Source organism: Belonocnema kinseyi, chromosome 5 (genome assembly GCF_010883055.1).
Source record: "Belonocnema kinseyi isolate 2016_QV_RU_SX_M_011 chromosome 5, B_treatae_v1, whole genome shotgun sequence".
In the NCBI taxonomy this organism is placed as follows: domain Eukaryota; kingdom Metazoa; phylum Arthropoda; class Insecta; order Hymenoptera; family Cynipidae; genus Belonocnema; species Belonocnema kinseyi.
In genome coordinates, this window is record NC_046661.1 from 5,327,542 (window position 1) to 5,338,105 (window position 10,564).

Sequence of the window (10,564 nt, forward strand, 5' to 3'; positions counted from 1 at the left end):
AAAGGGGCGAACGAACTGAATTGAACCGGTCCGCCCGCTGTCGCGTTAGCGCACGGCCGTGCCCTGCTGCGCTCCCGCTTGCGGCGACTTTCTTTGTTTATTTGCTTCTTCGTATCAGTTTATTCAAAATTGATGACAGTAAATCCGATGTAAATATGATAGCCCGCATGTCAGCCCTGCCTTACTTCTTTGCAATGTATAAGACACCCACCTTGCTCGCTAAAAGCGTTTTTTTACTCTCTAAATTTAAATCAGTGAAATATAACTGATTGTGAGTTAAATTCTACTAATTTCTGTAGCTAGAATTGAGTCACCGACAATTAGTAGAATGGTACTGCTTGGATTAGTAAAATGAAAATTACTAACTAAATCAGTTATGTATACCTGCACTGATATATGTGATTGGTCAGTTATCATTGTATGCAAGAAATCAGTTAATTTGAAGAGGTTATGTTCTAAATATATTTATGCCCTATTTTTAAGTGTAAAATTGTTTCAAGTTTAAAATTCGCTTTAATATTTTGTAATAATATAAGATTTTATAATTTTGAAAGTATACTATTAATATTAGTACTTGACAACCTTTAAATCCGTGAATTGTTATACGCTAAGTACACACACCCACACAAATACACCATATTTCAAATCTATTGAAATGCTAAAAAATCCCTTAAAATCACTAAAAATCTCTTGAACTAATAAAATGTTTTCAAAGTCTTTGAAATCTCTTGAAAATTCTCGTACTTTTTGAAATTCTTTTAAAATCTTTTTAAATGTTTTAAAATTACTTGGAATCTTTTCACATTCATTCATAAACTTTATTCTTTTTTAATTTAAAAGAATTTTTAAATCCCATTAAATTATTTTTAATTCATTGAAATCCTTTAAACACTTGAAAATACTTTGTAATTACACAATGATACATAAACTTTTTTGACATATCTTTTAAAAATTTTAAATCATTTAAAATAATTTGGAATCATTAAAAACTTAAAAAGGTGAACATTTAGGGATATTCCGGAATTTAAAAAATATTTGAGATTACAAAGTATATCAAGAATACCAAGAATATCTAGGAATATTAAAAGAATATGTGTATGGGAATATTTAGTGAATGTATCAGGAAGATATGGACCCCTCGGCATATAGAAATAAATTGGTTTAATACTATCACGTTTTTAAGAAACAATTTTTTATTTTAAGTACATTTTAAGCCCAACTCTTTGGTATATATTTATAGCCATCACCGATCTTAGCAATAGTTGTTGCAAGTAAACTGTAACCAACGTCGGTTTTTGTAGAATAACGTACCAATAACAATCATCGTTGACCGAATCCATTTGAAATCAGGTAGGGCCCTAAGCACGAAATCGCAGAATCTCTCGAGGGAGAAATATGTTGTTTTTTAGAGGAAATTATACTTTTTTCATATTTTCAAAATTTGACGAGAATAATTAAAAAGATTTTTTTAAGCTTCTACCAATAAAAGAAAGGCATCTAAACACCATTATGCGGGCTAAACCATTTTTGAGACCGGGAGAATTTTTCTTTGCTAAAAATGTTGTTTTCTAATTCTTTTGTAAACTATAAAAAATATCGCAAAAGAGCGAGATGCGTTTTTCATAGAACCTTTTTAGGCGTGCAAACCTTTATATTTAACATTTTGTCGTGTCTATCACTGTTTCCAAGAAAAAGTAGAAAATTCGATTGTAACAAAAAAGAATTCTCCTGGCTACAAAATTTATTGAGCAAGCACCAAACTTATGAGATATCTTCATTATAAAAGGATAAGTTTAAGAAAATATTGAATTGACAACAAATTTAAAGGTAGGTTTTTTGAGAAAATCGATTTTTTCTTTTTCAGAAAACCCGCTCCCATTCTGTTAATTTTGAACCTTTTTTAATATTTTGGTGGAGGTTGAAAGAAGATGATGAACGATATTAGATAAAAAGAGAAAATAATGAATATATTATTTAGGCCGAAAGTTATAGAGTTTAAAGAAAAATATTATGGTTTTTTGAAAAACAATGCACGAAATTCAAATACGCACAAATTTCTAGAGAAATTTCGGTTTGAAAACTAGAAAAATACGTATCGCCTTATTTCCTCTAAATAACGACATATTTTGCTTTCGAGAGATTCTGCAATTTCATGTCCCTGATTGATTTGAAATGTATTTGGTCGCCTGAACACTTTGTACGCTTGAAGGTGTTTTATAAAGAAGCAGTCGTGAAGCTTTTTAAAAAAAAGTTTATGAATACAATAATTTTTCAGATACTTACTCGGACTCCTTCTTCAATTCCATTCAATATTATTATTAATATTCCTTACTAATAAACTTCGTACTTAGAAACCATTAGACATTAAACAAATGCTTTGTCCGGGGGCGAGGGACGCAGGGAATTTCGCTACCCTCGCGCAGTAGAGACTTGCAGCTACATTTTATAGAGCTGAGGTCTATAGATCTTATATTGAAGTATTTCAGAAACTAGACCTTATACTTATGTGATCACAAACTCTCAATACCACAAATGTGATTTTTACGAAAGTTTTCAACGTTTTTTCATGAATTTCTTCATATATTTTAGTAAAATTTTCAAATCTGAGTTCAATATGAAGTTTACAGAACTCTTGTAGAGTTATTCCACATTTGTTTTACATTAAATCGTAAAAGTTATCCGAAATCTCCGACATTTGTTCAAGATTCGCTGTTATCCCCGACTAGAAATAATTCAGGAAAGATTAATGTACTTTTTTTCGTGTACCAATTAGAGAAGCAAAGCGAATGTTGACATTCAATACTTTAACAGCTAATTGGTGAAATAATAATTGAGGAACCGGCTATTGCATACACTGTGGGAAAAGATTCTTACAAAGTACCACCGAAGTGCGAAGCTGCAATGATGTGGTGCGATATTTTGTTGCAAAAAAGCATTTTTTTTAGTAAAATACACTGCTCCAGTGTAAAGTTGGTAAATTTACGAAATCTGAACTTCCTAGTGTTGAAAATACTAATGAATTACACAAAGGAGATGTAAAAGTCTTAATCTAAGCTTAAGATTTCATTGGACAGTGAAAAATCAAACACTAAGGCGCAGTGAGAAACATACAATCGACACTATACGGTGCGAAAACGCCAATAATTTGGTTTGCGTGCGTACGCGTAGTTGAATTTTACAGGCTTATGCGAGTCGACCAAGGTCGCATCTTTCCATTTCATTGTAGCATTGTTTGGAATATTTTGTGTTTGCGGTCTGCGTGTAGCTACGGATGTTTTTCTTTTGGCGCGTGATCCTATATAAAATATCGAAGTTGCTGTATGGTTTGCGCCATGCAGGATTAGTATAGTGTAAGCGAGTTCTTGCTTAGTTGTTGATGGGTTTTTCATGCAATCTATAACAGTAGAAGTATGCAGATCAATGAATAAATTATTGAAGAAGAAATTGACCTATGTGAAAAACAATATAGAGAATATTAGAATTCCTGGTTGAGTGCTTTACAGTTTGATGTTGTTGATATGATGTTATGATACGCCGATTATTTTACTTCTGTTGAAGCATGAAGAAGTCTTCATGCCTTTTGAGTGTACAGATTGAAGAGTCTGAAAAATCAATTTAGTGGCTCTGAAGTCTACAGACGCAAGTGTCCAGAGTTTGAACCGTAAAATTTTAACTGACATTTGCTATACATTTAATAAACAGGCTCAAATAAATACAGAGAAAACTGATCATATAAAATAAATATGTAATTTGCATATAAGTCCTGCAGTAAATTTTAAGTAAACACACTTCAAAATTTAACAATAGTTTCTGAATGGTGCACCTGTTTTTAGATGAACATTTTTATTCAATTTTATAAAAATTATATGTAAATATTTTTTAACTTTCTTCCTCAATTCAATCTTAATAGTCGCTAATGAAGGAACTTTTATAAATGAAATTGATCATTTTAACCTATATTTCAGTGATGTCATTTTCCAAATGTTTATGATGTTGCCCAATAAATTCCTGAATACAATTTTCCAACTTATGTCTACATATGATTTAATTTTGTTAAAATTAGTTTAAAAGGTTATTATTAATTACAATTTTCATAAAAATATAACGTAAAATTTAATAGAATGATTCAATGTTTTTTATGTTCTAAATTGATCAATTAATTATTATCAGATATACCCTTTTTAACAATATTAAATTAAGTGAGGATTACATTTTAATTGATTGTAAGTAAGTTATATTATTTGATTATTTACTTGATTGAAATTTAAATGAATATCGGCTAGAATTTCATACTAAAAGTTTGTTTCTGCTTTAAATATCTTTATTATAACCACTTATATTTATATAATTGTTTCAAAGGTTTGCGACAGTATGGAATGGTTATCTGAATTCAAATTTCAAAATTATACAAATATATATATATATTTATATACACGTTTTAATTTTTTTTAAATTCGTAGAAGAGTTTATTATTTAATTATATTTTAAGTAATGAAATTCAAATTCTTTTGAAAAATGAAGTAAAAATTATCCGAATATTTCAATTAAAATAATCGTTTAATGCTTTTTATGATTTTAAATGATTGATTAATTATTAATTGATTATATTACAAATTGAGTTTCCTGGCATGATTTCAAAAGATTATTATGTATGTATGTATTTAATCTTTCCCTTTTACGGGCTTGAGGGCCTCCGCTCCCTGTATATATATTTATAATTCCATCCTTAGTGTAACTTAACTACTACTTATATTCTACTCTTTCGCATTACGTAGGATGAACAATAGTAACAGTCGTAACATTAATTTTAAAAATGAGCTAGCTTCCAGGGCTTCCGTTTCCTCTTACCATAAAAATGCCTTTTCCACGATATTGATAACAATTTTCGCTTTCTACTGTCCTTTTTTGGGATTATCCGTTTGGCTCTGCCCTACTCCCTTGTTTTCCCTTACTTCTTCCAGTTTCTTCATCCACATCACTCCCTGTCCAATACTATCCAAGATCCATCTTATACACTCATTGACACTCAACTGTCCGTCTTCCTACCCTGTACATCTCTCTAATACATGTGTCTATGACTCCATTTCGTATCCACATACTCTACATAAATTCTGCTCTTCATCCATCCAATATCTGCATGCTCTCACTCCTCTCATTCTAAACCGTGCAACCCTACTCCCTTTTCATTTATTTTTTATTTTTTGCAGATATTCTGGTTCCGTCATCCCTTTCGCCATCATATACCATCTATTGTACCTCTAATCTATTATCTTTTTCCATCTCTCTTCTCCCTGTTTAACTAATAGCTCTAACTCTATGTCCTGCCACTGCATAACCCTTTTTCGTATATTACAAACCCTTCTCATTTTTTTCCTTCCTTCTTCCCATTTTCAATTTCCTAAATTGCCTCTCGCTTCATTGTTCTCAATTTTGCTCAAACATGCTTGTGTTATTCTGGTTCCCGCTCCCCTTTTTGCTTCTCTTCAAACCTACAGGCTCTCTTAATTTGTCTAGTAACCATATTTTTTCTTCCGAACTCTTCTCTTAACGTGTATCCTAGGCAACTCCAGTTAACCCCCTTTACCCACCTCAAAAAATGCTCATGCATGCTCTCTACTTTCCTATCTTACTTCCATTCCCAGATCCGTACGCCATACCACAGCACCGCCTAAAATAACGCATCAAACAAGCAGACCCTCATTCTCTAATCGTTCTTGAAAATTCTCTTTCCTATACCCTATACTTGGCCCATTACTGTACTCGCACACTCAATTCTTTTCCTCACCTGCAGGTCGTTTTCCCAGTCTGCCTCAAACCAAAAACCTAGGTAACAGAACTCCTCCACAATTTCCACTTTTTGTCCGTTCATCTTCCAAACGTAATTTATTTTGCTCATTCTATTTCTGAAGCACAACACCTTTGTCTCATCTACGTTCACCGTCAGATCTTTTGCTCCTACACACTCTTTGAAGATTCTCACCATTAGGTTCATCCCCTTCTCATTATCTGCTAACAGAACTACACCGTCCGCGTAGGCTCGAGAGTATAGTTTGCTATTGCACAAAACCGTTCCTCCTTTCCCTTTCCCCTTTAAGTTCTCCACTAAGTCTGCCAGCAGGATATTAAATAGTAATGGACTCAACGGGCACCCTTGCCTTATACCTCTGCCTGTCCAGGAAACCTCTCCTTTTCTCTTTTCTATTTTTACCCTAATCCTGGTTTGAGTAAAAATTTCTTTTATCCTCTCCACCAACTTTTCCTCTACACCCCTCTCTTTCATTGACTGCCATAGCAATTTTCTGTTCACTGAATCAAACGCTGCTTTGAAATCTACGAGCAAAGCGACAAGTTTCCCTTTCTTTCTCCCCAAATTTCTGTTAACTAAGTAGTCAAGTACGTAGATGCTGTCTATAGTTCCTAGCCCTTTTCTAAATCCCGTCTGATTGTGTGGGATACTTTCTTTTTGTTCTACCTGACCCTCTAACTTTTTTCTTAAGATTTCTGCATATACATTATAGTCGACTGACATGAGAGTGATCCCTCTGTACTCCTCTACGTTCTTTCCTTCCATTTTCTTGACAAGCAGCACTACTAGTCCCGTCATCCACTCTTTCAGCCTGCCTTCCCCTTTCCAGACCTTCTTGCAGATCTTCCACATCCCATCCCTACTCCCTTCTCCTCCATACTTCATCACTTCGTTCTCCATCGCATCTTTTTCTGTCGCCTTGTTTCTTTTTAGCCTATTTATGGCCTCGTCCAGTTTTTATATTTTTATCTCATTCCCTTTCTCCATTTCTCTTTGGACTTTCCTACACTTTTCCCCTTCAATCTTATTTTGCTCTCCCCCTAATAGACCCTTCAAATAATCTGTCAATTCCTTCATTTCTATTTCTTCGTTAACACCCTTCCTTTTCCCGCTATCCCTATTTATTACATTCCACACCCTACCTTCTTTGATCCCTATTTTTACTTCTGCTTTATATTATTCCTTTCCCTTTGTCTTTTTCTTTCCAGCATCTTCACATGTTCTTTTTCTCCCTGTTACACTCCTCCTTCTCCATTTTCCCATTTCGCCATTTTCTTACACACTCTTTCATTCTCTTCTTACTCTGGCGGCATTTCTCGTCCCACCAGCCTCTCTTTTCTCCTAGTCTATATCTTCATTAGTACCCAGCTCATCCTTTACCTTCTCAATCGACCCCTTCAACCTTTCAATTAACGAGTCTATTTCCTCCTCTTTTTCATACCTAATCTTCTCCTTTTCCATCTTTTGTTCAAACTACTGTCGGACCCTATCTCATTCCCTACCTTCATACTCCCTATCATATACCGCATTCTTTCGTCAGCCAAGATGTAGTCTATTACTGTTGCTCCCTTTCCTATCAATGTAATCTCCCCTTTCTTATCTCCTTTCATATAGCCATTACACATAAAGCATCCTGTTTCTCCTATTATGTCGAGGACCTTCCTCCCCTCCCTGTCCGTCTCTCTGCATTTGGAGTTTCTTATATATGCCTCCTTCTCTTCATCCCATAACCCTCCCCTTGTTCGCCAGTCCATGCATTTAAAACCCCTCCTATTAAAACCAATTCTTCCTTCTTTCCCTCTATCCACCTCCTTATTACTCTCCAGTCTTCCTCTTCCCTTCTTCTTCTGCATACACAAACTACCGCTATTTCTACTCTCCCAAGTATAATTCTTCTTACCATTGTTCCATTCTTTTCCTTCATGTCCCCATCTTTTCTCCCTTTTACTGCTAATTCTTTTTTCACCCCTGATACCATGCTGCCCATCCCTCTCCCTTTAATTTGTTCTTTTCTTTCTTCTTATACTGTCAGATCTTTTTAAATTCTTTTCCTTCTTCCCCTGAATAATGTTTTTTCTCCATAATTTTCTTTTCTCCTCCTCACTCCCTACTTTTACTAAAAAAATTTCGCCTTTTCCTCCTCTTGTCCCTTTTATTCTCTTGACTTCTTCTACCCTTACCTACAATCTAATATCTCGCAAAAGATTGTTTATTTCCAAATCTTCCGTTTCACTCTCCACTTTTAATCCCTTAATTACTAAGTTATTTTTCCTCTTTGCCCTTTCTTCTCCTTCTAATCTTCTTTCAATCTCACTGAGTCTTTTCTTCAATCTTTCTTTTTCACTTTGGTCGTTCTTTTCATTCCCTTTAACTATTTCCTCATTCTCTGTATTTTTCCCTACATGCCCATTTCTAATTTCTAGATTGCCTGCGCGTTCTTCCAAATGTTTTGTCTCTCTAGATCTCTGTTCGTCAACCTCTCTCTATCTATTTTCAATGCTCTCTGGCTTACTTCAAATCTTGTCGTTCTTCTCCTCCCAGCGTTTATCCCATTCTTTCCATTTTTCTCTTGCTTTTTTCACTCTTTTCCTGTTGACCTCCCCTTCACTGCTAGTCACGCTTGCCTTTTTTCCATTCGTCCTGACTTCTGCTCGAACCCGCGTTGCTTAGCTTATTGAGGCGCTGTAAATTTTAAAGTCTCCCTGATCGACTTCTCGACACTTTCAACACCGCTGCTGTCACTGCGATCAACGTCACCCTTCCCCCTACTGCGAATGCTTTCAGCAACTTCAGCTGTTGCTGCCACTACTTTGCGTCGTCGGCATCCTACATAACCCAAAGCTTCGTGACGTTTCCCGCCTTTATCACCTACCTCTTGCTCCCCTGACCAAGCAACTATTTTCCTACTCCTAACTTCAAAAACTTCACACGCTCCAAATTTTCACTTTAAACCACTCATTTTCTACCTTCAAACCTTTGCCTTCACTCACCCTTCTTCCTTTACACTCGATCTCCTCACTCTCTGTCTTTTCTGCATACACTTGCCCTTAATCCCTTCACCAAAGCCAAAAATACACTACTTGACAAAAAAGGGTTCTTTCGCGATCGATACCGGAAACGGAAGCCCTTAAAAGATTATGAATAAATTCAAATATTAAAAAATAAAGTTTTGAATGAAAAAGAATGTAGAATAAAAATAATTTGATTGTTTTAATGGAAATAATTGTTCGATACATTTTTTCACAATATTAATTTACATGAGGATTAAAGGAGGAGGGTCAATAAGGCCGGTTTTTGGGCCATCTACAGATTGGCCTCAAACCTGTTTTATTTTATTCATCTAACTAGGTCTCATATTTCCTTAAAAGGATTTTTCCTGAGAGTGATCTGATTTCAAGATATATTGATTTTTAAGTACGTATTTTACATGGGTTTTCGCACTTTCATTCAAATCATGCTAAGTTTCACATTGTTGGTATTGCTCACGCAAGATCATACTTGGCCAAAAACTGCGCACGTATATGAGTTACAACATATGTTAAAGCCGTCATTTTTCTCGAAGTACTTAGCCTTCAAAATAGGGCTCATTTTTATACTTTATTAGGTTTGTGATCATTAAGGAGTAAAAATGTCCTACTTTATCAGATTTATTAGCAATAATTTCTATAAAATAATCGAAATAATCTTGGAGACATTTTTCTAAGAAAAGGTATATTAGTTTACAGTCAATCAGAACTTATGGTCGATTAAAGGCTAGGCACTCTGCAACAGCTTTATTCGTCAGAATTGGTTTGGTCATCTGAAGATGATGCTGTTTCTCCTTCATTTTCCGACCAACACGATGCATCATTCACGTGACTTTCGAATTCGCGTGAAGGTCTGGGAGTGTTTTGGTTATATCTAGAGTAACCAAGATACAAAAGAACACTGGCAATGTGAGCGCAACATCTTACCACTCTTGCACCACTTTTGCACTGACAGTACCAACTACTTATCGGATTTGGTCCAGGATTAGTTTCTATCCATAAGTTATACACTTTAGAAGATGTATGCCGAGACTGGATTTGTACTCTTAGAATGACTTCCTCCTATTTGTGGACAAGAAGAGAGTACATTCCATCATTAGATAAATGTTCCTCGGTATACGACTGGGCTTGCTTCAGCTGACATACTCCGAGTGTGATGTATCGCAATTCATCAAGAGTTAACCTAGGAAAATCGGGTAGTGTGTCTTGCGTTATAGGAAGCCACGATGCCCTCCTTTTTGCTCAGTTTTCCTTTTCTGCTCGCTCTTGCAGGCTATTAGGCTGCGAAGCTAATCGCAACATTCGTTCAGCGATCAGATGATCATCGGAATTATCATGAATTCAAGGAGGTCGCAAGGCATTACAAAGGGCACAGACTATTCTGACGTAATCGCCGATGTACGGGATTTGACTATTTGGAAAAACATCATTTAAGGCTCTCCAAGTTTTTATCAACTTATTGACTGCTTCAACCACCCATCGGACTTTAGTAACGAGCCTTGATTCGTTTGCTTCAATCGTGGTGTGCTGTGATCCTTTTTGAAGAAAACGAGGCATTTTGGAAAAGAATCCAAGATCTTCTAAAAACTTCAGGCAGTCCCGAAAACCACGATCGACAACGATAACAGAATTTGAGGGCATCCATGTACGCAGTTTTATTGAATCTTGTTTTAAAAGACTTTCAAAGATACTAGCGTCGTTGTTCTTGCCATCAGCAAAATACGGACCGAAA

General features: G+C 35.2%; 1 protein-coding gene across 1 annotated transcript in view; it reads left to right on the forward strand.

The window, feature by feature from the left end:
* LOC117172883 (neurobeachin-like) overlaps positions 1-10,564 on the forward strand; it is a 163,997-nt gene that overhangs the window by 12,189 nt on the left and 141,244 nt on the right. The gene's annotated exons all lie outside the window — the stretch shown is intronic.